Here is a 26,257-nt window from a genome sequence, read left to right as displayed (position 1 = left end):
TCCCTTTTAGAGGGAGAACTAAATTATTCACTCAGCTCTCAAGGGACTTCTGAGCTGGGATTCCTGGAGTTAAAAGACAGAAGAAAGTACTGTGTTCTGCTACAGTTTGCATCTTGAATTTACTTGTGGATCCAAAGTTTAGATGTAAAATTACTTAAAATCTCAAGCTTGTTTGTTACTTTTTATTTTTTTAATTGATTACTGTTAAAAAAATAATCCTAATGTAATAGTTTTCTTTCTGAATGACTTCCATCCATATCATAAATCTTCCATTCTTCTCATCTTTTGCACTCCAATATATTTTGCATCAGGTGTTTCAAAAGGAACAGAAAATACAAATTCCATGTTTTTAAATAAAATATTTTTTCCTTTGTGCCCTACGTATTTGCAAAATAATTTATTAAAAATTTTTTAAATCTTGAAGGACGAAAGCTGTATTTCTCAGTCTGAAAGGAGGTGTGAGACAGGCAATCAAATATTCTAATTTGTGCTTACTTTGCCTGGATGCAATGGGCATGTTTCACTTCTCTGTCATGCTCTGATCCACTGTTGCTAGGGAGAGATGATGTGAGGGTAAAATGACTTGATGTACTAAAATTGATTTAAATTACAAAAGTCATTCTCACAATAATCCTTTTAATTGCTCATAGGAATTATGAAATTAATTAAGAAGTATCTTGTGGCATCCCCTCAATTTAAAAATAAAATATTGATTTAACTCATTGAATGATTATTACCTCACAAAAAGCAATCATCTCAGCATTTTATTTTTACGGGGAAAAGAAAATACACTACGAAAAAAAACCCAAACTCTAAACAAATGAAGTCAAATGTCCCTAATAAAGAAATATTTCTCTTTTGAATCCATTTCACTATCTTATGCCTTCTCTTATCAGCTAAACCAGATGAGATTAGTGGTGTCTTGAGTCCTATTAAGAAGAAGAAAGCCTTTGTTTTTTACTTGGTAGCACTCACTTTCCTGTCATTTTGTTTCTTTCTAAGCCTTTGTGTTCAAATTAAACTGCCAGGAAAATACATAAGCCTTTAAAGGGAAGTGGCAAAACAATCTATTATATGAAGTACAAAGATATTTCCTTCAGCTATAGGACTTATTTCATTTCCGTATTCATGAAGCATTTATGCAGTGTTTACAATTACACACTATTAGGCGGATTTAATTAGGTGACATATGACATAAAGTTATAGGAACAGACCCCTACCACAGCAGAAGACATATACTATGAGTCAGACGATGACAGAAATTGCAAGGGCGATGTTAAACCCAGCCCTTGGTTCCATGAATCTGGAGTTTTTCCTCTGTCACAGTTTAGAAAATCCTCAAACTAATTCCAATTCACAGAATTGGCAATGATTAGGAGATGAAAAAAAGAGAAGATGTTCTGATCTCTGTTCTTTTTTATTTATTTACACCTTCTCCAGCAGTAGAGAAATGACAAAGTAATAATAATTATTCTTTGTTCAGGTTCCACCAGATGTGTGACAAAATCATCTATTCTGTACCTAGAATCTAGATAAACAGTTGTTTTTAGTCCAAAACATCTGTTTTATCTGCAATTATCTAAGACAATGCGCTCTGCATTTATATCAAATATACCTCTTTAATGAATAAAAACAAACAAAGGAAGAATTATATCAAAAACATAAATGTGAACACAGCTTGGATGGGAATGGAAATTCAGCCTATTCAATAAGGGCAGGATTCTGTATAAGGGTCATGTGTACTACTTAAAAAAACAGGCCATTAGGGTGCTGTGGTTATCATGAAATAATCTCACCCCTGGAGAGGTAACTAGACCAGATGCAGCCAAGTGCTTCTAAATACCCAGGAGCATAGTTATCAGGGTAATCACACCTGCTGATTTGGTTTCATTGTCACGATAAAATTTCCTGTGTTTCGTCTCAGTACAAACATAACACAGTGTTTAAGTATATTATTCTGGCCACAGAAAATTGCCAATTAATGAAACAATAGTTAAGCAATTTAAGCTATAAGGCTAGTGCAAAGCCACATAAAAATGTGGCAGTCAGGATTAATACTGGTAAGGTACATTTGAATGAAATAAATCCTTGTTCCAGAGGACAAAGTTTCCATTAAGAGATACTGAAGGTGTTTGAAAACAAAGGCCCTACGCTGCACCTGGACAAAGGCAAAGAACCTGTCCTTTCTTCCACAGGTGCCCCAAACTGATCTTTTAGTGGAAAACAAGGACACTGAAGGACTTACTACCTGTAGCAAAAAGCTTAACTATTTTTTTTCCCCCCACAACCAGCCTCCATCAACCCCTCCTTTAGGTGCCTATCTCCTGAGAAATCCAAAAGATTTTAATTCATTTCGTATGCAGCAAGGACCCCACTTTCTTTTGTCTGGACACAATGGTTGGGATGGCTGTTGGCAAAATATTCACAGTTCCCTCAGGGAGATGAGCTGTCAAATAATAATAAGGCAGCAAGAAACAGCAGGGAATAGGGCCTGGGCTTCTGTGGGAATACAGTTGAATCTGACTTATTTTAAAGGGGATCCATCTGAAGAGTATGTGGCTTGCGTTCTTCACTGAAGCAGCATAACCTGACACAGAAGAATACATTAGAATAATTATACAGATAAAGTTTCATCTTTGCTGCTTGAATCAAATGAAAGGGAAGAAGTGGTTTTGTTTTCTCTTCATGATCAAGTCTAATTCTTTTTAGAGCAAATTTCTGTGTCCAAAAGAGGCCATGAAAAAAAAAAGTTGATTAAGCCTGATCAAGATAGAATTAAGTGTTTTCAATGAGTTTTTTTTTTATGACACAGGATGGTGTTCAAATACATATGTAATTTTTTCTTCCCCATCAAACGTTATCACTGCTACAGGTGTTTTCTGTGTATTTAGGATGCAAAATTCAGTGTATGTTTAAACTAACGTTGCGAAAAACTAGTTTTAAATTTTACCTTCAATGATCATGAAAATGTTTAGGAGCAATTTTAACAGTGAGTCAAATGAAAAAAAAACACCTAAAACAACATAATAATGAGTGAATGATGTAACCTTGATTTTTGAATTAGTATAGGCAAACTTCCTAAAAGCAGGATTATTTCATATGATTCTCAAGTCACATGTTGTATAATATACTATTAATTGCATTATTATTTTCGGAATTTACATGAAGAACCCTTCCCCTCCCCTCTCCTCTTCCATAAATTCCATTAATTAATTATGATGGCTGTATTTTAGGAAGATACTAAACAGAGGGAAAACACCTGTGAGTGGACAATTGCTTAAAATTAATCAAGAAAGCAGAGATGAAGAAGACTCAGTAAATCACGAATAAAGAACGCAAAGAAGTGAACAGAGCTAAAGGCAAAGATCAGCAATGTTATTAGCAATATAAATTATATGTAAATAGACAAGATCTCTTTTGTTAATATTGCAACATATGTTGACACCAGAACTGGCTTGTGGATTTAATCCTATCTGAGAAGTAGAATGCTGTATAAAGTACATGAAGACAAACTACCACTCTAAGTATTTTTCATACAGTGTTTTCTTGCTTCTCGGCTTTCAGGAGTTCAGTAATAAAGAAAATCCAACAGTCCTGAGAAATAAGCAGAAAAATGGCAGATATAGAAATAGGTTATCAGGCTTGGGGAGGAATCCAATGCAAATAAAAATATTAATGTAAGGGAAAAGAAAAAAAATGAAAAAATATACTGGGGATTTTTTTTTTTTTTAAAGAAAAAAGAATCTGAGAAAATTTTGCAAGTGTTACAATAAGCAAGAGAAAAATTATATATAATAAATTGGATGATTATTATTTTCCCTTCATTTCAATGAAGTGAGGTTCACGTACAATTAGAACTGTATCTGAATTATCATTTGTTTTGGTTTGGAGAACTAAAACACATTTAACAAGCCTTTGTAAAAAAACAGAACCATTCTCCCTTTTTCAACATCTCCAACACTTATAGTTGGGGAACTGCAGAGGTAAATGCATAAATCAAGTTGATCAATAAGTGAAGTTGTGGAGACGGAATTGCAAATATTGTGAGGAGGCATCAGCTTTGAGTACACTGTATTAACTGATTCTATTCTGAACAAAAGACAACTCTGAAAACAATGATTACCTGAACATTTAATAAATCCCCATGTTTTACAGACACAAAAATCTATTTGAACACATTACTGTATTCCTGCATTGTCTGATTCATAGTATCATAGAATTATTTGAGTTGGAAGGGACCCTTAAGTGTCAACTGGTCCAATTCTTCTGCAATGAACAGGGACACCCATAGCTCCATGAGGTGCTCAGAGCTCCTCCAGCCTGACCTTGGCTGTCTCCAAGGACAGGACAAACATCACCTCTCTGGGCAATCTGTGCCAACACATCACTGCTATTATTGTAAATAAAACCTTCTTCCATATATCCCATCTATATTTTCCATCTTTTAGCTTGAAATCATTTCCCCTTGTCCTGTTACAACAGACCCTGCTAAGTCTGTCCCCTTGCTTCTTACAGCCTCCCTTTAGACAATGAAATGTTGCTATCACATCTCCTAATATCTGAGGCTTCATCAGCAACTTCATCACTGACAGCCTGAACTATCAGTAAAGGATAATAATCAGAGCGGTGAACCAGATAAGATGTTTCTTTGGTAATGCCCCTGACCTGAGCACAAGGAAGACAGCATGCTTCCCTATGGATAGAGTCTGGCCATCATACTGGACCCTCCATTTCTCTCAGAAGGGAGTCATCCATGATAATCATCCTTATTTCCTTCTTGGTTAAGGCAGTCAAGAGGCCTGGAGTCAACCACCTCACTCTAGGCAAGGTCCTGAGTAGACTTTCCACCACAGGGGACTGGAGCACCTCCCCTACGAGGACAGGCTGAAGGAGCTGGGCTTGTTCAGCCTGGAGAAAAGAAGGCTGCGGGGTGACCTCATTGCAGCCTTTCAGTACCTAAAGGGAGCCTACAAAGAGGAGGGGAATCAACTCTTTGAAAGGGTGAGTGACAGCAGGACAAGGGGAAATGGTTTTAAGCTGAGGGAAGGGAGATTTAGGTTGGACGTCAGGGGGAAATTCTTTACGGAGAGAGTGGTGAGGTACTGGAACAGGCTGCCCAGAGAGGTTGTGGATGCCCCATCCGTGGAGGTGTTCAAGGCCAGATTGGATGGGGCCATGGGCAGCCTGGTCTAGCATTAGGTGGGATGGTTGGTGGCCCTGGATGTTGCAGGGGGGTTGGAGATTCATGATCCTTGAGGTCCCTTCCAACCCTGGCGATTCTGTGATCCACACTCACCTCCCCCTCAAGTTCCAGAGCTTCAAACCTCCTATGTAAGGGCACCTTGGTAGGGTGCCCTTGAGGTAGGTAGGGAGAGGATTTGTCTGTGATGACAAACAGATCATTTCTGTTCCTGCCCATCTCTTAGACCCCTCCCTCTGTCCAACAGAGACTAGATAGAAGGGTCTATCACTATTTGGAGTGTATGGCGTATCACCCCAGTGACTTTCTTGCAAGTATGGCAGGAAGTTGCTCTACCAGTCTATCTCCTACCCACTCCCCGATGCTCCTTAACCTCTCCACCTCCTCCTTAAGTTCTGCCACCATACAGAGTAGATCATTCACCTGCTCACCACTCACACAGGTGGTATTCCTGCCACTCTCCAACAGTAGGCTCAGGCACTCTGCAGCCAGGAATGTGAGCTGCCACATTTTTAGACAAAGCTGCGTCTGAGTTCACTGCATTCTTTTTGGCAGTGGCATTCTGCCTAGTGGCAGGCATTCAGATGTACTGTATAGGGTATTTTGTGCTTCAGTGCAGAATGCAACCACACCAGAACTGCCTGATCTTTCATTCTTTTGATTAGATTCCTTTTGACATGTTTTTCTCATGTACAGATATTTTAGAGATTTTTTAATTCTTATTTTCTTATTTTTAATTAAAAGTATCTTTACTATCTCTAGTGGTATGTTTTGTTTTTTAATAAAGAAAAACAAGATATTTTCTCAGAAAACATACAAGGAGAGAATCAAATCAGAATAGAATGTGCAGGAATAAAGCACTTAAACACTTCAGTAGCATCTGTGAGCCATTTAAAAAAATTCTTGAACAGTAGAACTGGTTTAGCCTGATTATTTTTTTCCCCCTCTTTTTTTTTTTTTTTTTTGAAGTTATTATTAATGATACTTAGACATCAGGTAGGTTTCTAACAATTTAAAAGTATTTAAAAGTTTTTTGAGGTTTTTTTTTTTTGCTTGTGCTGTTTTGTTTTCTTTTTCCTCCACATGTGTTCAGCAAGTTGGATTCTGGGGGATAAAGAAGAATATATTAAGGCAATTTCCTTAAGAAAACAGTCAAGGCATAAGATTTTCTAATTAACTCTTCTCCCCTATTTTAGATAACTTACATCTACGTAAGCTAATTGCTACTTTATTGGCTCTGCATAGATTGCTTGTCTTCTAACAGCATCTGTATGTTTTTTGCTTCACTGACATTATAGGACCCATTGCTGTGATCTAAATAAGAAAGCTATATTGTTTGAGCTTGAGATAGAAGAAAATTGCATACTAAAAGCTCAACACACGATCTCTTATTTTTTTGCTGTTTAGTGAAAGAACTATAATGTGCAGAGAAGCTCCACAACCTGATCTTCACCACTGCAGCACCAGTGCTGATTCACCTGTCTGTTCATACACACAGTGCTGATGTTACTGGAGCACAAAAGTCATTTATTCTGCCACCAGAAATATGTGCAAATAATCTAATACAAATATTCTACAACACAGAATATTCTAAGTCTTTGGTAATGGTATTGTTCATTACTGTGCTTTGCTTTATTTTAGCACAGTCTCTTATTACATTTCAAAATCTGAACACCATAAATAGCTTTCCCAGGCATAGCAGGAAAATAGCAATGGAGGACAGAAAAATACTTATGTGAAAAGGTGGAAAGAAAGTAAGGAGATTGACAGGACAACAAATCAGGTAACTGCTGGATAGAAGTATGAAGGGGAGAACAGACAGTAAGGCATACAGCTTTGTAAGTGTTACTAAGAATGGGAAAACATTGTGTTTCAGCAATAAAACATGTCTAAATTGAAGGTATTTTGAGCTCCTGGCTAGATGGGATGTGAAATGTTAGTACATGCAGTATGGCCCTATAGGACAATGCAAAAATATCACAACATTTTAAAGAACGTGCATACAACTCTTTGTATTTACCAGTTACAGTGAATGGCATTAATCTAGACTTGGGGGATGCTGATTTTTAAAAGTTTAAGTTTAAGAACATAATTTAATCTGAATGAGCAAGCTGTTAAGGTTTAATCCTTTTACTGCATTGATTTATATTATTCTAATAAAGCTGATACTTCTGCTCTTTAATACTCATTTGAAAATCAAGATGTCCATTTAGTGAGAAGTTCAGAATAGTAAACTTGCTTTACTGCTCTTTATATATTATTAATTTTCTGCTGTTGTTAATTTAAGTTGTTCAGTTTTTAATGTATTTTCCAACTTTTGTCAGCAATCGAATCTGCTATCTGAATTCCTCCAGAGAAAATTATAATTTAAGCCACTGAGTTCAAGGACACATAGTACTCAAAGAAAAAGATGGCTTTTGTAAGTGACTGAGTACCTAAGTGAAGCTGAAGTATCTGGCAGCTACAAAAACAGTTGTTTAAGACCATATTTTGTTGTTAGGGAAAAAAGTTAGCTTTTTTATTCCTATGGTTTAATGAGTTAAAATTTATAGAATAAAAATTATCAGGATATTTATATACAAATATAAAATGAAAACAAATGAGAAATCTGTCTTATTGAAGTTTTACATCTCCAATATAAAAAAGGGATATTAGTGCAGTAGTGATCCTCAGACTACTTATTTTGAGCATGCAAGGAAAGTATCTTGACAAAGACAGAAAAATTCATTTCTGAAGAAACTGAGTGTCAACTTGTGCACAAGAAAATACTGTTCAGAATTAATGAACTATCTGTTGCCAAATTATTGCTCATCCATCTATGCTTAGGTTAAAATTCACTCAGACCGACAGCTTTAAACATAGCTTTTTATGTAAGACAGGATAAGTAAGAATATGGTTAAACCAAGTCCACCCCAATCACACAGCTCCACCCAAACAGAGCTTGCATAGGGAGAGAAGATGCTTTTAGGGCCAGTATTCTGCCTGAAGTATTAAAATCAAGAAGTACCAGTTAAACATCAGAGTTCCCCTACTTAGTCATGCTTGTATAGCCATGAACTAAATTAAATAACGACAAGATTTTTGCTTACAATCTGCCACAGTAGTTGTACCTGCCCATAAGGAAAACAGCGTGGAAAATAAAAGTGCAAAACATGCAGCCTGAGTGGGTGTAGTTTACCCAAAACAATGCACATAACAAAGAAAAAAATATAGTTTTTCTTTAAGGTTAAAAGGAAGCTAAGGTGCACATGATACCTAAAGGCATCTTGGAGAAATAAATGTGAATATCCCACTTTACTGTTTATTTTATGATTTGTTCAGTGAATCAAAACTTCAGTTGTGAAGTGGATTTCATCAAGAGAGTGAAATTCAAATGATTGAATCATCATTTTCTCATCTTGATGAGACTGACTCAGTGTTAACCTGAGATTTGATAGATCTACAGAAGAAGAGATAGTATGTCAACTACAACATCGAATTGCAGTCTCTTCAGAATTATCTGATACAGTTTTGGATCTCAGTTTCATAAGACTTCTGGCTGTGCTGATGGAACTTCTGACTGATAACTCAGAAAAAAAGAAAACATTAACTTGTGTTATTCAAGTTATCTTAAGACTCATGCTTAAGTTTAAGTTAATGGATTCCCAAAAATGCTTCTCTGTTGTCCTTCCCACTGAACTTTTAAGAAACAAAGTATTTATTATCAAGCTATGTTACAAATCTGGGAGGAATGGTTGACATACCAGAAGGTTGAGTGCCAATCAGTGAGACCTGAACATGCTACAGAGTTGGGCAGAATGGAAGCTAATGAGGTTCAGCAAGAGCAAGTGCACAGTCTAGCACCTGAGGAGGAATAACTACATATAACAGTACAGGTTGAGGGCTGACCTGCTGGAGAGGAGCTATGTGGAGAAGGATCTGGGGATCCTGGTGGGCAGCAGGTCAGCCTGGTGGTCAGCAGTGTGTCCTTCCTGGCCGCGAAGGCAATGGAATACATGCTCACTACTGCGTGCTCTGCTTGGAGGATATGACCTTTTAACATGAAAAGAATAGTAATGAATGCACTTTATTTGGGAAGTGGAAGAAAGCTCTCCAATGCTAAAAGAGAATAGTTACAATACCTTCACAGAAATCTAATTTCAAATAAAATAAATTGAAGGGTTAAAAAAAAAGAAAGAAAGAAAAGCCAGAACTGTTAGGGTAGACTACAGTAGCCTCTAAGTCTCCATTAAAAAATAATTTCCTGTTGTATACAGATTAACTCTATCCAGCTACGTTAATTACCACCCACCCATGCATTGCACATTATACATTTCTCTGCAGATGTGGACTTCATACTGAATGTAAACAGCTGCTGTCTTCATGCCTCAGAATGACAGAACAGTAACAAAAGCATTGTCAAACTCAGGGGAAAAAGCACTGGTTGTGATGGAGCCAACAAAGGGTGGAAGTCTTAACTTTTCACTTTCAACTTAAAGAATTGCTTTCCAATTATCAAGATAGAACGTATTTTTGCATTATTCTTTACATTTAATAATCTTACCCCCCCCCAAAAAAAAAATGAGATACATTTTCAGAAAAAATTTCCTATCATGATTTGAACAACATAGGTAGAAAAAGAAAACTGGGAGATGCTTTTAAATTCCTACAGAATTTGAAATATTTCAAACCTACCAAAGCACCACAGTTGTTCAAACAATTACATATTCTAGTAACCTTTCCCTTAAAAAGGGCAAGACGTGAATCATACTTCAGTCAAAGGAATTACTGTGAAGCAGAAACATTTTCACTGTGTGAGTTCACACATTCACATACACAAAATGGTAACCCTAGAAGGTTATCATAGTTCTGAACTTTTAAAAAGTCATCCACAGTAAACCCATAAATAAAGGCTATGTATCTCAACTGACCAACCACTATAGTAATAAAATTGACAATTTCAAAATAAATTTGTAGTAAATACTCCATATGCAAGGAAAATTATTTTGTTGAAAACTGCATAATCATTGAAAGATTCAAAAAATTCAAATAGAAGCACATTTCTTCATAATTGTTACACAAAAGCAGCAGCAAAATGCATTACTCGATAGAAAACCAGTAATCTCCTGGATGAGTAAAATGTAGAAAATATTTCACTTTAAAAATTAAGTGCTGGGCACAAAATTTGGCCTTGTATTCTTTCTCTAAATACATATTTTAAGAGCACTATTGTTAGACAGTTATTTATGGCAGGTTCTATAAATTGCATATTTTGTGATCTTGTATGGGTCTGTACTGAGTACAGTACAGTGAATGTGTGTGGGCAGAATTGTTATATAATTTGATCAACTTTTTTAATAACATTGTATAATATTGTTCTTTTCTTTTTTTTTTTACTGTATTGTGATACCCAACAAAAGAGATTCATAACACATGTGTATCTTTTTAAGGAAAAGCAGAAATTATACACTTTTCACTGTACAGTCAAATGGAGCTTTCTGTTGACTGAGAGATTTATCAATAGATGATTTATTCTGCTTATTGTATCATTGGTCTTCACAGTCTTGCATTTAGGAGCCATTTTCATAGGTACTTTACCTATAAATGGAGAGATGAGATTGAACAATAATGTCAGTTTTGTATGGCAAATAGTCTGCCTAATTCTGATAAATTTAAAACAAGATTGATGACACCAGAAAAAAACAATAAAAAGATTAGAGTATATCTGTGCTGTCCTCACCCCATTTTTTAACCTTGTTTACCCACGAGTGCTTTGCTTGCTCATTAGAATTGGTATCATTTATCAAAAGAATTGGAAAATATATTCTGTCATCTGATGCCTTGTTTTACATTCTTTTGCCTTGTTTTAGTTTATTGATAAAAGGCATAGGAAGAGTTTTTTTGTGATCATCTGTTGCAGTAAAGAATGTTTGAATTACGCTTTTCAGCTCTGAAAGATTGATACTTTATTTCTAGAAGCCACAGTACTGTCCCACAAAGTGAAATAAAGTACTGCTCTATTTCAGTATTACTAGAACATAATTCACAAGGAAAGAGTTTCAGAGCAACTTACGTCTAATTTTCAGACCATATGTTAGATGTCTGTTTACAGTTACACAGGTAGCATCTGAAAAGCAAAAAATCCTAGGAATCATATGAAGTAAATTATCTTTGCTTGTGTAATTACATGCTTACTATACTTACTATGAAACCTTATCACAAAGATGGAAAAATAGAGTTTTTATAGAATCATAGAAGCATAGAATATCTCAAGTCAAAAGACTTGATGAATCCACAGGCATCAAGTCCAATTCCTGGATCCACACAGAAGCACCCAGAACTCAGACTGTATTTCTGAGAGCCTTGTCCTAATGAACTCTTGAACTCTTTCCATCTTTTTCAAGTTAAAAGAACATAGTAGCAAAAATATTATGTTCTTAGCACAGCATTTCTAGCCTTCTAGCCAGGAAGATGGGCTCTCCCTCTAATACACTTGATTTATTTAGATGTCCCAACACCACATTTGTTTGGCACATACCCTCTCCTATTGAAATTCTTCTGTTTTCTCTTAATTATGTAAGAGCTCAAGCAGGGGACTGATTTACTTAACAGTCCATTGCAACAAGGAGGACAGTAGTCTTGCTTTGAAATCAATTAAAGTAGTTGAAACAAGATCTTATATAAATTCTTTTATATCCATACATCTCCAAGTATAAGAATGCTTGTACTTGGTTTATGGGATCATCCATTGCAAGTTCAAAAAACTTTTAGTTTAACACAATCTAAATGCTACAAAAATGAATTGATATTTCCAACAAGTAGCTGAAAAAAATATATTTAAAAATTTGTCATTAAATATCACTTTTCCTACTCCTGGAAAAATTACCAAACCAAACCAGAAATGATTTAGAATCTTGTTTCTTATTCCATTACACAGAGACAGTGTTCTCATATTAAACACATCTTTGAACTTTTTATCCAACTTGAGTAAAGAAACCACTGTCTTAATGCCGGCTAACATAACACAAAAATCAAATGCAAAACTCTCATTAGTAATTACAAATGTGAAATCACTCTTGACCTATGTGGGAGCAGTTTTAGAATTATTCAGTTAACATATTTCCTTTGTACAACTTACTTATACTAATAATTCCAGTCACAATACCAAAATCCTAAAACATTCTTTTTGATCAAATAATTTCTCTATATTAATGGAAAATCTTCCCAATTGATTGTGTATAATACAAGAACAAGCTTCCCAGTTAATACTACAGCATATTCAAAACAATGTATGGAAACAATAGAAAAAAGGGTAAATTCTTATTCCAAATGGACATAAACATACACTTTCAGAAATGCATTATAAGATTATAAAAACATGTCTGCCTGAAGAAGGGAAAAGGTACATTCTCTACCTACTAATGAAGAAGAGTTTGGCATGCAGATTGATGCTACTAGACTTAATTTCGTCTGAAAGCTGTAACAACTTACCATAAGAGGTACTGGAATATAGAGGCAGCTTGCACCCAAGAGTATACAGACTTCATCAGGATTTGGGAAAGATGGGATAGAATTGGTAATTAGGATTCCTCACCAATGAGGGGCTGTAAAGTATCAGCTGAGCCTAACGAGATTGAATTGCTTTGTCACTGACTGGATGTGATGCTAAAAAAAAGTTCTGATCAGAAAGGAAAAATGACCTTCAGTTACCTTTTAAAAAGGATTTACGCCTAGCTAAGAATCACTGAAATTTTTGAAGTGACATCTATTAATTAAATGCGTGGATATCACTTGCATGTGTGGCATTTTAACTTTCTGGTTTACTTTGGGATAACTTTGGCCAGACTGATGTCAGGATACTCCCTTCAGCCCCTCTTTATTTGTTGTGTTTTTCTCATTTATTTGCTTTTTAATATACAATAGTGATTAGGAGAAGGAGGTCTGTGATTCAAATCTCCACTTTCAGAATCATTCTGAGCTTTGGCTAAGATAAGGTGACTTTGTGTACAAGTCCATTACCAAACACTTTAGTGTTAACCTCTAATGGAAGTATTCTACATAAAAACACAAGCTTGAAATATTTCAGTCAAATCATTTGTCCTCCATATTCATGCTGTGGTCTTGACTGGTTTATGACAACATTTAATTAATTGCATATTGTGAAATTATATTACCAGAGAAATTTCTTTGAATATTTGGAGCATATCCATAAACTTTTAAGATTAATTCAGTGAAAAGTAACTCAGTAACAACTTGTCTCCATTTTTTTTTTTTTTTTATCTGGTTGGTAAATTTTAAAACCATCTATTCATAATAGTCTGCCTAAAAATCTTGGAGTGCCCTGATAAATACAAACAGGCTTAAAGTTAGCAATAATTTCTCATTTTTAAGACATACTGCACTGGAAATAATCTATTAGAACTTGTAAATGTGTTGATACCATGAAATATAAGGAAAGCTAAAAATGGATGAGAAAATCTACTTAAACTATTTATTTAGATGTATACATACTGGAAAATAGTCAAATACTACCTACCCAGAAAGATAAGTAAAATATGAATTCAATTTCAAAGATTAATGGTAATACTATTGCAATAAATGGCACAGTGAAAGGACAGAGCTTCAAAAATTCAGTAAGAATGAATTAAAATAACGATGGAATATAAAATCCTAAGGCTAAATCCTATCAGTTTTATCTTAAAGCACATTAATTCATAAATAATGTATCTTAAGGGGCAATAAAAAGGAATTTTGATAAAGTATATTAAATGTAGGTTCTACAGTAATAAAACAAAACAAAACCATGTATAATTAGCTTCAATTTCCAGTCTTTAAAATTTCACTAAGATGCTGAGGCTTGACTTGCTGAAAAAAATTAGTGTGTCAACATATATTCATGCAAATGGAGAAATTTTAAATCAAGACTTGAGGCAGTTCTTCCATTTTCACTAATTCAGTACTTAGAAATAAATAATTGTGGTAATTGTTGCTAAAATGGCTCAGCCATTGTCGGAAATATTTGATCACACATTTCCTGAGCTTGGGTTTGTAAGAGAATCTATCTACATAAGGCCTCCAATTGTTATTCATATATTCATGGTATTGTACTTGATTATTTCTGTCTGATGTTGACTCTAGGATAGCAATGATTTATTCGTAATTAAAAATATTATATTTCAAATCAATAATAAATATAATCTGGGAGATCAAACAAACAAGAGAATAAACAAACTGAAAGAGACCTGACCTCAGTAGCTAGAGAAACGTATACTGCTTTTTAACAAATTCTGTCCTAAATGGAAAACCCTCATTCATGTTCCTCTCATACTCAGCTGGTGTTAGAGTACTCATTTTTCTAAATTTTTCCCCTCTGATTAAAGATTGTTACAAGTCCATTTTTAAAAATATATGTTCATCCACGCTTCTTGTATAATCAACAAGTACACAGAGAAGCTAGACTGTCTTTAGAGAGCATACAGGTGGGAAGATTACCACACTACAAATGGATTATCAGTTATGAATGGAAAAGCTTACCCATGTCCTGGGCTCACAAAAAAAAGACTCCAAAAGGAGCAATCTCCAGATAGAGAACCTTCCCCAGTGGCAGTCGACTCTTAAATGTTGTCTAGGAGAGGTGGAGCCCAGGCTCCACCCCTTCCAGTCACACAGGTGAACTGCCTTCACCTGTGCTCCCACACAGCTGACTCACTGCTTACCTCAGCTGATCAGAGGTTCAGGCCATGATTCAATAATTCCCATACACTTCTGAACTGTTAGCCCACGTGGACTAATTAGAGAGAGATTGAGAATTAATTTATGGAAAAAAGAGGTTAAATGTTACAAGTAGAAAATAAGAAGTTGATAAGAAAGAAACGGTCTCGATTTTGATCTGACTTGATCTTCCTTGTTTTGCATATTTTGTCTAAAAACTCTTTAGATCAGGAAATGAAAAAAAACCTAATGTAGTTTCTTTAAACAGCTTTCTAAAATTATCTCCTGAAAGAGCAGTAGTTTTGGAAATTAATGGCAAAGACAAATGGTTATCATTCCTGCTTTGGCTTTGCTTTATACGCAAGAATTTAGTCAGTTGCTTCTTTCTTGTTGCTATAGGCTGAGCAATATTTAAAATGCTGAATGTTTACTTATATTCCTTCCAAGAAAGTACTCATGAGAGCACGTGCTTCCCAGTAAAAGTTTCTACACTAACTAAATATATCAGTATTTTGTACAATAAACCAATATATCCCTAAGTGCTAATGCTTTGAGTCAGGATGCATTTTTTTCTGTGGCTGACCCACAGAACTTTAAGTCTGCTTCTCTTCCAGCTGTCTACTCAAGTTTTAGCATCATAGATGAAAGATGTAGCTGTGGAACGGGTTTCTGTTTTACTATTAAACTCCCGAGTCAGTCATACTAAGACTGAGACTTCAACCATCAGATTTAGAAATTATTTCAAAAATGAGTTGCATTATTGAGTTCATTCTCTGGCCTGAATTTAGCTTTATTTTTGTTATCAGTTAGCACAGGCTGTAATCACAGTTTAATGCTTTCCTTATAACAGTTCTGAACTATTCTTAGGACAATGACATAAGCCTGGGGTGCATTTTTCCCTTTCAGAAGAATCATGAGAGATGAATCTGTAACATCCCACAGTAAATATTATTATTAGCAAAGTATAGGAGAACCTCTGAGACTTATGAACATAAATGGAAAGCTTTATCTTCTTCGATCTGCCAGGAAGATTGCACTGAAGCTGAAAAGCTTTTTAAAATGAGTATGTTGCAAGCTAGCATTTGTTCTCAGAACAGGGTGGCAACATGGGTGTTCAATTCAGGGGAGATTTTGAAAGGGAAAACACTGCAGTATTTTCATCACTAGGTTTCAGAAGATGGACGTTATCCTTTAATAATTTAAGTCCTTTCACACTTGGGTATGTTTCTCATAGTGCTGTATCTCACTCCACTCTATTCTATTTGAGAACATCCAGATGGCCCTTTGAATTGTTTTTGGGAAAAGTATTCACTATTTAGATCAAAGTGTTTCTATATATCTGTTCATGATGAGATAAGATCAAAGGCTAAAAGGTTATTATGCTCTGTAGTTACTACAGTGTAGCATGGATTGATATTTTATACAAACTTGAGAGATGTTGCAGGCTTTTCTTTATGAAAATTATTTGATTGTGAGCTTTTGTTATTATAATACTTACTTGTACTTTTTAGATCCCTTAGATATTTACAAAGTTTATCACCAGGCAGTTGATCTCATCTGTGTCTTTTTCCCAGACTTCATCCTCTTTGTAATTAGCTTTAATGCCAGAAGTCTAGTTTTCTGTTTTATTATGTTAGTCTGTTATAGAAAAGTTTTACCACAAGACACATTTATAAAACCCTAAGTACATCTCAGCAGATGCTTTTGCTGCCAGATGTCAAATTTATTCCTGTCAGCTTTTACCCAATACTTTACTAAAAGTAAAATTCATTCTCTCCTGTTATTAAAGAAAACCAGGAACGTTTTTTCCAATATGTAAAACGCCATCCCAAGTTTCCTTTTTTAGTCTCTTTCTTTCTCTATCATTGTTATGAAAAAATTGGTTTATAGTGAATATAAATAATTAACATATAATAAATCTATATTTTAATCTATATTTTTATAATAAATATAAATAATTAATAATTATTTGCTTTTGATATATTTTGCTAGTCATTTCTAAACCCTATAGGGTCTATTCAACAGTTATTCTAACTGTTCAGTAATTTTCAACATCTATGGAAATTCAGAAAGCTGCGTATAAATTAATCTAAAGGTATGCGTATGATCTACAGAAAAAAAATATGGCTTTTATCATTGTCATTATTGAAGAGTCCTCTTATCAAATCTACTTACCCTGCAGAATAAACATATGTCCATATCTTCTCCAACCCATCCAAGATGTCAGAGTTTATTTATTTACTTTTGAAAGGGTATTTAAAACAGTATATTCCTTTGATGTTTTTTCTTGTGCTACTTGGATGTCTCTCACATCATACTGTACTAGTGACAAGAGAATAAGGCTTGCTACATAGATAGGACAAGTCTACTCCCCTTTTCTATTGTATATCAAGTTTGAAGTAAATGTGAAATACGTATTTCTAACTTGTACTGAGCTGTGTAATAATTATCTGCATCTTTGCAGTAGTTTTTGTTGAAGGGAAAAGATATTAGAAATCACAACTTCCTTTACTATACATATTCATTGATTTTGTACTTGAACTATGCCAAAATTGTGTTTTTCTGTCTATCATAAACTGTATATGTGAGTCAAGGAAATAGACGTAACAACAGAAAGATTTTTAAAAAACTATAAATATTAGATATATCCTGGAAGAGAAAGGGAAAAGAAAACAGAACAAGCGCCCATATAATACAGAATAAAGACTTGGTAAGAGAAAAAAGATGTTTTTTGCTTTTTAAAGAAATGTATCTGTATTTTAGAAAAGGAAATAAACAGAAAACACAATTTAAAGCCACAGCAGAAAGCAAATACAAAAGAACAGCAATAGAATAGAACAATAAATCTCAGCTTTAGACATATATTGAAACAAATGTTTAAAAAGTACTTCCTAGATTTTCCCAGACAATTTTTTTGGCCATTTCTGCAAAATCCAAATGATTATGATCTGTGACTAAACATCTGGACAGTTAAATGATTTCTAGAAGTTACATCTTTGCCTAGTTCCTCTGTTCTGTTACTAATTTCGAATGGCCTCATGTTTCCAGCATTGTTAATACACTCTTTTTTTTTTTTTTTTTTTTTTTACAGTGAAGGGCCTGTCTAATAAGAAATGGCAGAATGATGGTTTCGAGGCAACACTTAAGTTATCTGTGGATGAATCCTTTGCTGAATCACCTTCACTGGATAAGACAGGACATACAATGGTATCCACCTATTAAAGAGTTTGTTCTCAATATTTCTATTATTATATGTTATGTATATATAACCCTTATGTATATATAACCCTTACATAGGTTCTATATATATGCTGTGCACATTACTTCCATGGAAGCCTGAAGAGACTGTGCCCTTGTCAGAACATGATAAGGTATGGACTCATTACATACCTGAGTGAGAAGAGGAAGGGAAAAATAAAAGATAAAGGAAAATGACTGTAAAACTGGCAGTATGACTCTTCATCTGTTTTGAAGCTGCAGAGTGCCTCCTGATATGCAAGAAAGATGTTGGGTCCAGGATTTGACTTGTAAGTCCAACCAATACAAACATAAAAATTTCTGTGTAATTCTTCACTAAGCATTAGGCAAAGCAAAAGTTATTTTTAAACAGTAAAGTATGAGACGTTTCTCCACTCTATTTTTGTTGATTCATATTCACTAGAAGTAGTATTTAATAGGTATTCCATTCTAGAGTTATATTTTTATGTATAATGTCTATGTGAAATTCTTTGAGTGAATGCTCATAGGTTTTAAGCACCATTGTGAAGGCAACTTAGCCACATGTGTGAAAAGTTATGTCTGAGCCAGTACTCCTGACAGAATCTATTAAATAGAATGTTACCCTATTTCTGTTGTTGTTATGGCAGGTAGATCACAGTTGACTTGCAACAAGTGATATTAAAGAATCACAGAATCACAAGGTTGGAAAGGACCTACAAGATCATCTAGTCCAACCATCCTCCCATTACCATTGCTACCACAAGCTACTAAACCATATCTTGTACTCCTCATCCAGACGCCTCTTGAACACTGTGAAGGATGGCAACTCCATCATCTTCCTGGGCAGGCCATTCCAGTGCCTGACCACTACTATATGAGAGAAAATTTTTTTCCTTATGTCTAACCTAAATCTCCTCCGGTGCAACTTACAGCCATTTCCTCAGGACTTTTCTGTTGCCTGGGAGAAGAGGCCAAAACCTTCCTCATCACAACCTCCCTTCAGGAAGCTGTAGAGTGCAATGAGGTCTCCGCTGAGCCTCCTCTTCTCCAGACTAAACAATCGTAGCTCCCTCAGCCATTACTCATAAGACTTGTGCTCCAGACCCCTCACCAGTTTCACTGCCCTTCTCTGAACACATTCCAATGCTTCAATGTCTTTCTTGTATTGAGGGGCCCAAAACTGAACACAATGCTTTGGTAAGCAATGTATTCTGCATATGGGCCAAACTTTTAAAGATGTATATGTGTCTTAGGATCTTTATTCCATATAAAAGTTAAGTACCACTGAATGTCCATGAGATTTCTATTTCTGAGGATCAGAAATTGATAAATTGATATGTAGCTGCCTAACTCCCAATGTGGTCTTCATATAATTTTAAAATGTAACTCAGTGTTTTAGAAAGAACACTGCGTTCTGATGTTATCCAAGCACTTTGAAAATTTGATCCCTCTGGATGTTAAAAAAAGCAATCTTCAATGTGAATCAGATTTTTGACAAACAGTGCAAGGTAATCAGTGTGAACTGCCAGTGGAACAGCAGTGTTTTGGCATCAGAAAGGGAAAGAACACAACATAATGGTAGCAACCTGAGTACATTACATGGGTTGTCCATGTTGTCATGTAGCATACTTAGATTCATTGCAGCTCCAAACTGATCAGGTAGTTTCTAAAGATTGCATATTTTCAAAGGGAAATATCATATAATGGTAAGATAATGGTAAGAATTCAAGTACCTAGGGTAGAATATCTGTATTACAATGTAGCATTCTTTATAGAATCATAGAATCACCAAGGTTGGAAAAGACCTCTAAGATCATCCAGTCCAACCATGCACCAATCACCAATAATTTTCTCTAAATCATGTCCCTAACACAACATCCAAATGTTTCTTGAACACCTCCAGAGCCAGTGCAACTTCCAATACATTGATCAGATTGTTTCTGTTGATTTAGATGCACCTTCTCTGCTGTTGGATAGTTTTCAAGATGTTTTATTCTTCCTCTTTCCTTCTATCTGCTACATTGCAAGCTGATACCTTAAGAATCTACAGCATTCTGTTAAATTCAGTCTTTGCTCTTTCTGTGGGTGTAACTTAATGTGCAGGGCTAACGCTGACTTAAGTACGCAGTGAGTATTCCCCCCACCTTCCACCCTGAAGTTGCTTTCCAGTTTAACCCACAAACAGTAGCTTCTCTATTCATTAGAATAATATGGCTGTCGTATTAACTCCCTTTTTCTGAAAGTACTGTTCCTAACTAAATATATAATAATATTGACTACTTGTTATGCATTCAAATAATTCTTTATCGTTATGTATTTCTCACTCACTTTCCATGCTTCCTGGACTTTTCTTAATTCTCTGTAACCTTGTATTGTACTTCTCATAGACTGTTCTGACAACTGTTGGTCCAGATATCAATGCCAGATTTGTTCTTATGGTGTTCCTCATATCCAGCAATCACATTTTTCACCATTTCCATGCCAGAGACCATACTGTGTTTTTATCTACAGTTCTTCCCCAAGAATCTACTGTGATACCAAAAAGAAATCAGCTTGCTTAATTACACCAGTTAAAATATAGTAGTGTTGTGGGGTTTTTTTAATCTCATCTCTTTAATATTTTTTGCAGTGTGGATTAGATCATAAACTTTTTACTTTGTACTTCACAGTTTTTAACTGACATCTGAAATTTAAAAGCTGATATCAGTTAAAGCTTATGGTTGAAAGGCTAGTATTCAGATACATTTTCAAATGGAAGGTGTAATTCACAATCTTATATAAATTTGTCAGACCTCTAACCTCTCCCAACTCTTTCTTCTGTAGTTAACTGGAAATAATTATTAAACTCTGTAAAGTATCCCGAAACTCCATTCTAAACACATATGTTACCTTCTAATAAAAACATTGCCTTCTGACTGGCAAGTAAGTCTCATTCAATTCTGAATGGAGTCACATAGAACTAAAATGGTTTCCTGAGAAAAATCTGGGAAGAAAATTCTTAAAAACCTAAATAACACTGATGAAAATGAGTATTTGTTCAGAACTCTGAAGCTGCTGCCCTAAAATAAATGCCAACTATCTAATTGTTTCTGCTTCCAGCTGGCTGGGGAGCCACAGGGATATTGCCAGAACTAATTGCTGATTGTTATAAACAAAGTTACATTCCACATAAAAAATAAAATAAAACTAAAACAAAAGCAACTGAACCTTTTGTTCTCTAGAAAATGATTGTCATAATTAGGGAGCATAAGTGTTTATTTCCAATTCTGTAATTCAACTGATATAGAACATAATTGTTTTGGAAAAAGGAGAAAAATAATCTCAAGTGGTCTTTGTGGCTGGGTGGGGAAATATAAACCCTGAACCAAATTTAATTGTTATTACAGATGAATGATTTGGGAGTCGTTTATTGGTGATTAATTTACTTTTGTTAGTTATGTCTTACCCCTGCATTATACATTGTGAGCACAGGTGTTATGACTTCATTTTCATGTTGCCCTCTGCATTGCCATTAAATAGCTACCAAACATCCACATAACCAACAAGTTCTAGGTATAGAGCTAGTTTAAATATCAACAAACCTCTTTTTATTTTTATCCTTTGTATCCTACCCTGAATCAGTGCTTTTATGAAATGTATATCCTTTACAAGCACTTTTCTTGCACACATCTTTAAGAAGCATTAAACTCCACTTCTTTATTTTCTTTTCTTTGAATACATAGAAGTCCCTTTTTCACTTTTCTGCTAGAGTTTCCAAATAAACAGTAAAGAAAAATGTCCTAGAAAAGTAATTTGAATCCTGATTTTTCTTACTTTCCTTATATCATCTTACTTCAAAGGTAACATTTGTGCTTGCTAGGCTACTTCAGGTTAAATAGACATTAACATTTGTGTGGGTGGGATCATTAAGATTTCATCAGGGAAGATCAATTAACTTGCTAATGGGACTTTTAGATGAACACTGTAGGTGGGCTCAAGTATACCAAAAAGTTGTTTTCTGATATATTATGAACTAAATTAAATCTAAATTGAAATAATTTTCTTTACATTTCTCCTTTTGTGTGCAGAAGACTTTTCTGTTCACTTTAGATATTTTAAAACTCCAGCTAAGATTTTCTATAATTTTAATATAATCCATGTGACTTTTATTGGCCTGAGTCATTAAAATCCATCCCAATAAATAAAAATCAAGAGTTCCAGGAACACACAGACACCAAAGTTTTTTTCTGCATGTCAGAGTTCCTGTAACAACTTCCTGGAGCTATAAAGTTCATCTGCAAATGAATTTCACTTAGTGTAAATGCGATATACGCACTAAAAGGAACTGGAACAAATTGGCACTTCATTCCACAATGGGAATAAAATATTTTTTCCTGATTGCAGATTTTCCCAAGCAAATTAGGGAAATAAAGGCCATTAAGTAAAATTAGATTTTACACTATTTAACAGGTGTTTTGGTGTATTTTACCCTGAGGGTAGATCACAATGCAGTCCAAAAAGTTAATTGTTCAATAATTGTACAGTTTTGCACATTTATTTCCAGCAATTTAGACTATAGCATAGTTCTGTTAAACTTCTGTCATCTATCTTTGGACTTATTCTTTCTTTAAGGCATCAAAGAATTATAAAAAACAAGAGCTTAAGGTTATTTTTAGAAGATTTGCATCAGGTAGTCTAAAACACTGGATAAACTATCTGAGAAATGGAACTGGAATCAGAAACTATTGTAACAAATTTATATTCCCTAGGGCATCTCTGAAAGAAGAATATTCACTGCTCATTTTCAATATAAATTTTTCTGAAGGATTGAGGATTGCAAGTAGAATAAATTGTTTTGGGCTGTGAAATATAGCCCCCGAAGACCATGCAAGAGAAAAAGAAGATTGAGTTATTAATGTAGAGCTATATATTCACACCCCTCCCCCACCTCGCCAAATTATGCAGATATTCTTTGCAGTACAATGATCAGCTATAAAAAATACCATCACAAATAAACAGAAGACAAAAAAAAAAGCAAACATGCAACAATAAAACACATCTCCCCAATAAAACTAAAATCAACCCTTCTGTTTAAAACATTTTTCAATTTTTTTTCCTCTTGAGTTGCTCTAAGAAAGTGAGTTTTATGATCTAATCGACAGTCCAATTTTAGTAAGTTGCTCTGCAAGCTATCTCATAATGATTACTCCAATATTATGTGTAGGTATGATTATTGTTGTGGGGAATAGTTTTCTAGTCTTTGCTTTTAATTAATAAATAGATCTTTGCAGTTTTCCAATAACTTTCAACCCTAATAGAATTATTACAGCTGGACAATGCAGCCTTTCATTCTGAAATTTACTTTTCATCATGTCTAATGTCAGTATGCTGTGAAAAATAAAATAAAGACATAATACTTTGTGAAATGAATTTGTGGGCATGAATTCTTATTCCAATTTGTAATATAGTTTCCATTTGTTATGAAATTTTAAGTTTATACTTCAGTTCTCAGGAGACTGAATTCCCAAGATCTTTGACCTCAAGCTGAGAATCTGAGCATGGTCTGTAATCCCCAGAAATGCACTGTCCATCATTACAACCTCAATGATGCTTACACAGTGCTTGATCTCATAGGCTGTATTTATGCTATAAAACAAACTGAGTGTTCCCTGTCCTTTGTGGAACAGATGGGGCAATTCTATTGTCTCTCATTTTAGTAAACTTATTTGAACTTCAATTATTGCTATCATTAACTAATATGAAATTGCACCAGAAGTGTAATTTATTTTTTTGTTCTGCTTCCAGGCAAGTTGTGATCAACTTAATTCCTCTGTGATATTCAGTAGTATGCATCTCAAGGTTAGTGGTTATGAATGCTTTGAGAGTTGAATATATTTTGATATGTTCATATGTTTTTTTTCTTTTGTCTATCCCTAGTTCATATTGGGTCTTTTTAACAGTGCCAATTTACAAAGACATTATGACTCTAAATATGTAATATGCATAGCTGTATTTATCTTTCCTATGGAAAATATACACCTACATTAAAGGAATGGAATGCTTTATAAGAGTGAAAACAATATGCATTCTGTCCATGCACGTAGCAGAAATAAACACAGTATTAGAATGTCTGATCACAGAGCTTTAGCCTGATTTATGAGGCATTTGCATTTTATATATCTCATACCAATTAAGAAAATACAACTGTAACTTTATTCTCTTCCGTTTCCCAGTTCTAATTGTGAAGTTGCCATTGTAACTTACATAGAAAAAAATAAAAAATAAAACGTTTCTCTGTAGATTTTAATTCCCTTAAGATGCCTCAACAGAATTTAAATGCACTTCATTTTGAAAAATTACAAACAAATTGAAAATCTTCAATTTGCCATAGCCTTCTCCCTAATTCTAAATTTTTAAAGATTTGAAAATCTAACAACAGCAGTGATTTCATTTATGTACTGTCAGTATAAATACCATCCTTTAAGGAAAGCAATTAGGCATATCCTACACTGATTAACCTGTAAGAAAGTCCTTAAGTATGTTCATGGAGAACTAAAACAACAGAAAAGGATAAGTGGGGAAAAAAGAAATATACTGCAGAAGAATGAGGAGTCAAGTGTGAAATTATGCTGTATGACTGCTTTTCCTTTTTAATTCTCACTACCTAGAGTTCAGAAAATCTGAAATTATTCTGCTTTTTTTTTTTTTTTTTTTTTTATTGGACAAATAAAAACTGGTTTACTGTAAATTCTCTATCAGTAGTACTGTCAATTAAAATTCTAAATATAAATAAGGCATTTAAAAAGTATGTATTTGTACATTTTAGAATTGTAAATTTAGGTCAAGTTATAAACAGCTTGAGGGATGACCATATACTCATAAACTACTTGGTAGGTCAAACTAATCATAATTTATGAATCTGGAGTTTTTGAAAATAAATAAAAGGCTCCATGCACTTAATTATCTTCAATCCACTTTTGGTAATGTTTATCACATGTGTCAGGCTAGCATTTCTGTAGCTTAGTTTTGTTGCATTTTCCTAATGCTGCTAGTTGTGGCTATATTGACCATTACTACAGTTCAGGCATATCCAACCCACAGTCCAGCCTAGCTAGCAGTGTAGCCCACCCCCTGCCCCATGCTGTAAATGCTTCCCATTAGAGCAGCCCCAGGTGTGTACCAGTCATTCAGCCAAACCATTGGAGTGCTATTAACACTGTGCCAACTGAAAGCTGGGCATGAGGAGGGCACTGTGTGAAGTGCTGATTGAATTGATATCACACAACTGAATTCTGATACACTGGTGTTACAGCTGGAAAGATTATTACAGCGACAATGGAAAAAGAAACAGAGAAGGAATGTTCATCAGTATCCAAACATCTAGGTTTGCAGGAAGAACTCCACAGAGGAGAAATCTCCAGAAAGAAAACCTTCCCTAGGTGGCAGTTAGCCCTTAAATGGAGCCAAGGAGGGGTGGAGCCAGGCTTCCAGTCACACAGGTGAATTGCCTTCACCTGTGCTCCCACAGCTGACTCAATCTTTTCCTCAGGTGATCAATCAGTGGTGCAGGCTGTGACTCAACACTTCCCATACAGTTGGCTAAACATGATGTTCTGAACATGGAAGAATATGCAGTTTTGCTTTCTATTTTGATAAAGGAGTTTGAGACTAGGACTCAAGACTGAGAAAAAAAAAATCAATTTATCTTTGTGACAGCATTTTCAGCTGATATAAATACATTCCCTGAAAATTTTCAAATTGCATGTATAGAGTTGCTATCAGATATTCAACTCAAAAATTTGATCATGTCTCTGTACTAGACTTTCATAATCCTGTCTTACCAGAGTGAAATATCCCACGTTTCACAATCATGCCTTATTTGTGTCATTGCTTTCTGGCAGTACGTACATTTGTGAACAACTATTGTCAGGAATGAAGCATAGGAAGAGTTAAATTCCATCAAAAATCTGATGAATACCTCAGGAGCTCACTAAGAATTGCAGCCACTGCCATCAAGACAGCCTGATGCATTGTTTTCATAAGGTCACATATCTCACTAGTTTTATGGTTTTGTTCCTCTATTCTTTTTTTTTAATGTTTTAAGAAAAATATTAAAAATTAAAATGTTTTGTTACTTTTGTACTGATGATATGGTATACTTTGTGAGGA

The 26,257-nt window shown here is 34.7% G+C and overlaps 2 long non-coding RNA genes across 7 annotated transcripts in view; one reads left to right on the top strand and one right to left on the bottom strand.

The window, feature by feature from the left end:
• The window catches only part of LOC116238066 (uncharacterized), a 128,985-nt gene that overhangs the window by 88,360 nt on the left and 14,368 nt on the right, over positions 1–26,257 (top strand). For 2 of the 3 annotated variants that reach the window (XR_016466388.1, XR_016466387.1), the window contains exons 4-7: positions 17,982–18,097; positions 18,188–18,261; positions 18,365–18,417; positions 23,894–23,947. This is a non-coding gene — a long non-coding RNA (uncharacterized LOC116238066). The remainder of the gene's footprint in view (positions 1–17,981; positions 18,098–18,187; positions 18,262–18,364; positions 18,418–23,893; positions 23,948–26,257) is intronic. The other variant, XR_016466389.1, reaches the window with a different exon arrangement.
• LOC149918114 (uncharacterized) lies at positions 5,980–14,761 on the bottom strand. Of its 4 annotated transcripts, none has more exons than XR_016466383.1 (5): positions 14,714–14,761; positions 11,253–11,306; positions 10,662–10,777; positions 9,089–9,232; positions 5,980–6,304 (listed from the first exon to the last, which is right to left on the bottom strand). It is a non-coding gene; the product is annotated as an uncharacterized LOC149918114 (long non-coding RNA). The 4 variants fall into 4 exon arrangements; XR_016466385.1 differs by lacking the exon at positions 10,662–10,777 and adding an exon at positions 12,671–12,720 and having other exon boundaries at positions 14,714–14,760; XR_016466382.1 differs by lacking the exon at positions 10,662–10,777.

The sequence above is a fragment of the Phasianus colchicus genome, chromosome 4, assembly GCF_987193195.1.
Source record: "Phasianus colchicus chromosome 4, bPhaCol1.hap1.1, whole genome shotgun sequence".
Lineage (NCBI taxonomy): Eukaryota > Metazoa > Chordata > Aves > Galliformes > Phasianidae > Phasianus > Phasianus colchicus.
Note: the sequence above shows the minus strand (reverse complement) of the source record. Positions and strands in the feature narration are given on the sequence as shown.